The sequence below is a fragment of the Pongo pygmaeus genome, chromosome 3, assembly GCF_028885625.2.
Source record: "Pongo pygmaeus isolate AG05252 chromosome 3, NHGRI_mPonPyg2-v2.0_pri, whole genome shotgun sequence".
Classification (NCBI taxonomy): Eukaryota; Metazoa; Chordata; class Mammalia; order Primates; family Hominidae; genus Pongo; species Pongo pygmaeus.
In genome coordinates this window covers 202,123,698-202,129,697 of record NC_072376.2, presented here as the reverse complement: position 1 = coordinate 202,129,697, position 6,000 = coordinate 202,123,698, and the positions used below count along the sequence as shown (strand labels likewise).

General features: G+C 42.1%; 1 long non-coding RNA gene across 1 annotated transcript in view; it reads right to left on the bottom strand.

The window, feature by feature from the left end:
• Positions 1-478: 478 nt before the first annotated feature.
• The window catches only part of LOC129035400 (uncharacterized), a 206,838-nt gene continuing 201,316 nt past the window's right edge, over positions 479-6,000 (bottom strand). The window contains exon 4 of the long non-coding RNA XR_008502185.1: positions 479-1,184. This is a non-coding gene — a long non-coding RNA (uncharacterized LOC129035400). The remainder of the gene's footprint in view (positions 1,185-6,000) is intronic.

Here is a 6,000-nt window from a genome sequence, read left to right as displayed (position 1 = left end):
TTTAGAAAGATACTTCCTTAGACTAATATTATTTGGGGAATGAGAATAAGGAAAGCTTGGAGAGAGGGAGATGGTAGTTTAAAAATATCAGGATAGGTAATTAACAAATATTGAAAAGAGTATTTCATCTGAGAAGAAGAAAGAAAAAATAAGAAAAAGGAGAAACAGAAAATAAGATTATAAAGAAATCAATTTACCATGCCCTGGCCTTCTTTAAATTGATATTCTATTTAGACTGCCCATTGCAAACAAACAAAAAGAGAAAGGAAAAAAACTAAAGTTTTGGCAAGACAGTACTTTTTAGTGTGCTAGAGGTAATTTTTAAATATCTTGCTTAAAAACTAATGAACTAGTGAGGCAAGAATGTGGGCTTCTTTCTGTTCCCTATGACTCTACCTGAGTCAGTGGATTTATAAATGAGCAAAGGGTCGCTCTTAAAGTTCCTCTGATGATGAAATAACCACACATACCCATATTTATAAATCAAATGTTATTTCTTTGTGAGTTCAATTTATAAAATTAGTAATTCAACACACATTTACTAAGAAGGCCTGACTTATTTTAAAAAATGTTGCTTTTCCTTGGAAGTTAAGGGTTAGACATATCTACAAGGAAATCTGAAAAGTTATTTTACTAAAACTTCATATATCCATCTTGTAACCTACCATGTGGCCGTGAAGATACTCTAACGCAGATAAGGTTGAATAAACTTGCAGTGTCCCCTTGGGTTGTTCGTGTAAAGACGCTTGGCTCACCTAGCAACTGTCTAACATCCTCCTCTAGTAACCGTCTGACACACAGGAGTTATTGACCATTGCTGATGAAAAGCAGACAAAGACAAAGTCAGCCCACTAAACACACATGGTGTCCTGCCTTTACCTGGGCCCTAACACACCCTCAATTCTATCATCTATAACGTACATGCCACACCATCCTACCACCAATAACTGTCCTTCCCTAGAAAAACTTTCACAAAACTTTAATATTGGTTCCTTTTAAAAATGCCATCTAAGCCTCTTTTCTTGCAGAAAATAAGCCCATCTCTTTTGAGGGGAAAAATAAGGTCAGTAGGCAAGTCTCTGAGGTTTCTCCTTCTCCATCTCCCTCTATTAAAAAGGGTTCATATTGGTATCTTCTTGGTTGACGTCTCTCTTCAGCCCTGGGACATTGTTGGTAGCCATGTTCTGTGACACAAAATGGAAAACAGAGAACATTAATTTACAACTAGAGAGAAGAATGGAGCAGAGGTACATAGATGAGCAGGAATGATTAGAAAGGTCTTCCCCAATTCCCTTTAATCTTGCTGTCCTCAGTTTCATTTTGTTCATAATTTCCAACTCAATTCAATCCTTCTCAAAATATTTCATCTTTGGTTACTTGGTTTTAGATTCATGACACACAATATCTTAACTACCATAGCCACTGTAAAATGTTCTACGTTTAGGAAATGTTACGTGTTGAATTTTATTCTCCAAAAGATATGCTGAAGTCTTAATCCCCAGGACCTGTGAAAGTGGTCTTATTTGGGAATAAGGTCTTTGATGATGTAATGAAGTTATGATGAGGTCGGACTGAATTAGGATGGGCCCTAATTTAATGTCTGGTGTCTGAATAAGATGAGGAAAATTATGACACAGACACATAGGAGGATGCCAGGTAAAAACACAGAAAGAGACTCCCAGAGGAAAGACAGCAGGATAGTGACAGGCGGAGATGGGAGCAATGCACCAAAAGCCAGGAACGTCAAGGATGGCTGGACATTGCCAGAAACTAGGAGAGTGGGAAGCAAAAGTGACGTCACCTTGATGTCCATCTGCCATGGTGACTTCTGATCAACCCCAGTCCTGTGAATGCCTCCTGATTCCTACTTTACGTACTGTGCCTCGTGTAAATGTCAACCTTGACATTATTGCACAAATCATAGGGTGTGACGTACCTGGCATTCTTGCCTCTTCTGGAGGGCTGCCTTTAGTTGTTCATACAGAAGACGTCCACCTTTTCCCTATGAGCCCTGGGTCTGGGGGTAACAGGTGCAGAGATCTGCCTGTCCACCCAAGACCGTGCTTCTGTCTGCACATTCTCCAATAAATCACCCTCTACTGACAAGCTGGATTTGTCTGCCTCGTTCTTTGGTTTCTCAGCTGCTTTGGCATTTGGAGACCACTTTCCATATACAGTCCTTCCATGGAACAGAGAGAGACATGGAACAGATTCTCCGTCAGAGTCTCCAGGAGGAAGCAACCCTGCCCACACCTTGACTTGGAACATCTATCCGCCAGAACTGTGAGAGAAAACATTTCTCTTGTTTCAACCACCAAGTCTGTGGAACTTTTGTTATAGCAGCCCTAAGAAACTAACACAGGAGGCATATTAAGAAGGTTTTCTGCTGGGACGCTGAGGCTAAAGGTCAAAGTGACAAGCTCAAAGCAAAGTCACAGATCTGGCAAGTAGAAGGCCTAGTCCTGTGATATTTCTCGGACGTCATACAACTATTACATATAAATGACTCCAGCTGAATTTCATATATCTGTAGATTAGTCTTCGATTGACCTCCTGCTTCTAGGTAATAACTAGTTTATCTTTATTTTAATCAGTCAAGTTTACAAAGAAATAAAAAAATTATTAAAAACAAATATGTTAAGCAAGAGGGCATATGTAAAATGCTATCACTGTCACATATGACATTCTGTGAAATCTCAAGGCAGTACTTGGTGGTGACGATATTATAGGCACTATTGCCTAAGCGATCACTTTAAAAACAAACCAAGCCTCACTGAGTCTTTAAGGTTGTGTGTCTCGTTTTCTGATGGATTTGGGATTGTATTAAAGATTTTCTTTTTCATGAGAACACAAGGCATATTAATATTATGAGGGATACAGGCCGGGCGTGGTGGCTCACACCTGTAATCCCAGCACTTTGGGAGGCCGAGGCGGGTGGCTCACAAGGTCAGGAGTTTAGGACCAGCCTGGCCAACACGGTGAAACCCCATCTCTACTAAAAATAACTCCAAAAATTAGCCAGGTGTGGTGGTGGGCCCCTGTAATCCCACCTCTAGGGAGGCTGAGGCAGGAGAATGGTTTGAACCCAGGAGGCAGAGGTTGCAGTGAGCCAAGATCATCCATCACACTCTAGCCTCAGCGACAAGAGCAAGACTCCGTCTCAAAAAAAAAAAAAAAGTTATGAGGGATACAAATACAAAGAAAGGAGAGGACAACCATTACTTGTGTGCAGGTTCTATACCAAACATTATGCTAAGCATTTTTATATCCTTATGTCTAATCTATGCAGTACATATTATTATTCCGACTTTATTTTATTATTTATTTTTGAGACTGAGTCTCGCCTTATTGCCCAGGCTGGAGTGCAGTGATGTGATCTCAGCTCACTGCAACCTCCGCCTACTGGGTTCAAGCCATTCTCCTGCCCCAGCCTCCTGAGTAGCTGGGATTACAGGTGCCCGCCACCGTGCCCGGCTAATTTTTGTATTTTTAGTAGAGATGGGGTTTCACCATGTTGGCCAGGCTGGTCTTGAACTCCTGACCTCAAGTAATCTGCCCGCCTCAGCCTCCCAAAGTACTGGGATTACAGGTATGAGCCACCGCTCTGGTTATTCCCACTTTAAAAAGACCCTGGGTCTCACAAAAGGTATGTGATTGACACTAAGTTGCATAGTAAGTGGTAGACCTGAGTGAAGTGTCTGCCTGAAGCCACAACCCATACCCATTCCATTCTACTGAGCTGACTTGGCACTTGCAATCAAGGCCAGAAGTTAATACACAGACTTCCTGCTCAAGAGCAAAATGGAATAAAATAAATGCAGGTTTAAGAAAGAAAGTCATCATAGCACAGAAAAACCAGAAAGGGTGTTATGAATAGACTAGATTCTTGAAAAGTTCTTGGAAAATAGCAGATGAGATGAGATTGATTTTTAAACAAAAGGTGAAGCCATAGCCCAAGACAGCAGAAAAAAATGTGAGTTTCCTCCCACTCTGGAGTAAATCCATAAAAGGAAAAATATAGGGCTATGACACAGGGTGACCAGGGGATGATTTAATAAAGAGACTTTTTGAGACAGTTGTCTCCCTTCTCTGTATGTAAACAGAATGTCTGGTAGACATTACTTGTGACCTTGGAAACCCCATGACCTGCTCTCTAAGGAAAGGAGGCTACTTGTCCAAGAAGGCCTCTCCTGAAGACAGTGGGACCCACGGAAGAAGCAGAGCCTAAGAATACGATTCTCCCCAGTAGAAAAAAAAAAGAAAAACAACAAAAAGAAAAGCAAAGATTTCACCCCAGACCAAAGCACTCCTTACTTTGCAAACTCAAAGTCCCCAAATGGCTGCATGCTCCAATTGCAGGTTGAAAGACTGACTCCCTGACTGCTGGGAGAGACGCAGCTGTCACCTGCAGTTCCCCAGACATTTGGCGAATTACCTCAGGCTGAAGAAAGCCACTTGCTGAAGTCCAGGCCCCCTCCCTCCGGCATCTGTCTCCCCATGACTAGCATATGCTAGGGTATAAAGACTCTCCCTGTTTGGCCTCCCTGGGCAACCATGAAGAGCCTGTCCAGTTTCAGACTGCCTTGGGGGTTGGCTGAGGCTTGATGTTGATTGCATCAGTGTCCAACTTCTCTCTCTACCCCATCGTATTTTCTTCCCTTCTCCCACAAAAGTTGATTGCCAGAGAATCTGAATGTGCCTGGGATGCAGGGCCAGCTCTCAGCACCCAAGACATCCAAAGATGAAAACCACAGCAATGGCTGTGGTAGAGCAAGGTGGTACCAGGGTTTCTAGAATAACGATAATTTATTATTCCTTGGGTTTGAAATTTCCTGTGTGTGGGTATTAGTGTCAAATAAGTAAAATTTGAATTTCTTTAATGAAAAATATAAATTGCTTTTATATGATGAATATAGCTACTCAAAAACACCATATGTTACAGAATTCAAGGATTTTCCTTGCTGACATTTTCTTCGAGGAAAAGCTATCTTTAAATGTATACCATACTTTCAATAAGTGTTTAAAGTTTTATTTAAAATAGCATAACAAAAGGACTTTTTTTTTGAGACGGAGTTTTGCTCTTGTTGCCCACCCTGGAGTGCAATGGTGCGATCCTGGCTCACGGCAACCTCCCGGGTTCAAGCAATTCTCTTGCTTCAGCCTCCCAAGTAGTTGGGATTATAGGCGTGCATCACTACGCCCGGCTAATTTTGTCTTTTTAGTAGAGACGGGGTTTCTTTCTCCTTGTTGGTCCAGCTGGTCTCCAACTCCTAACCTCAGGTGATCCGCCCACCTCGGCCTCCCAAAGTGCTGGGATTATAGGCGTGAGCCACCACGCCCGGCCAAAGATATTTTTTTGAAAATTCAAGTTGTCATATTTTAATTGAGGTTCCATTTAAAATTAATCATATCCAAATTTCTGACCAGAAATGTTTATTTTCTTATTTTCATCCCATAGGAATATGACCTAGTTTAAGTTGGCCAAATTTATCCTCTTTCAATTAAAAGCACTAGACTTAGAATCTGGCCGCTATGGGAAGGTTGTTTGCTGTCATTTTGTTTTAGTTTGTTTTTTCCCCAGAGATATTCTGAAAAGACTTGATATTATTGGTCAAAACGTAATTGCTAATGTTCTGGCTGGTAAATTCAACCCAGGTATATGGCAGATCCAGCTTTGTTCTGTTCTTAATGTAAGAAAAGGTCATTGACAAAAAAAAAAAAAAAAAAAGGCTAGTGTTGGATAATGGTTTTTGCTCAAGGTATTCCATGTTTTTGGCTGTGGAATCGGCTAGAACTTCAGCAGTCGTCCAGGAAAAGCCTGCAGGGCAAGGACTGTGTGTGCGTGTGCGGTGCGCTCAGCGGGCAGTTTGGAGCCGCTTTGCCCTGAGTGTCAGGCCAGAGCTGGCGCGAACCTGCAGGAAGCTCCTGCGCTCCAGCAGGGGTGCGCACTGGGGAGGGAGGCAAGAGCCGTCACCCGCGTCTGCTGTCATGGGGACACGC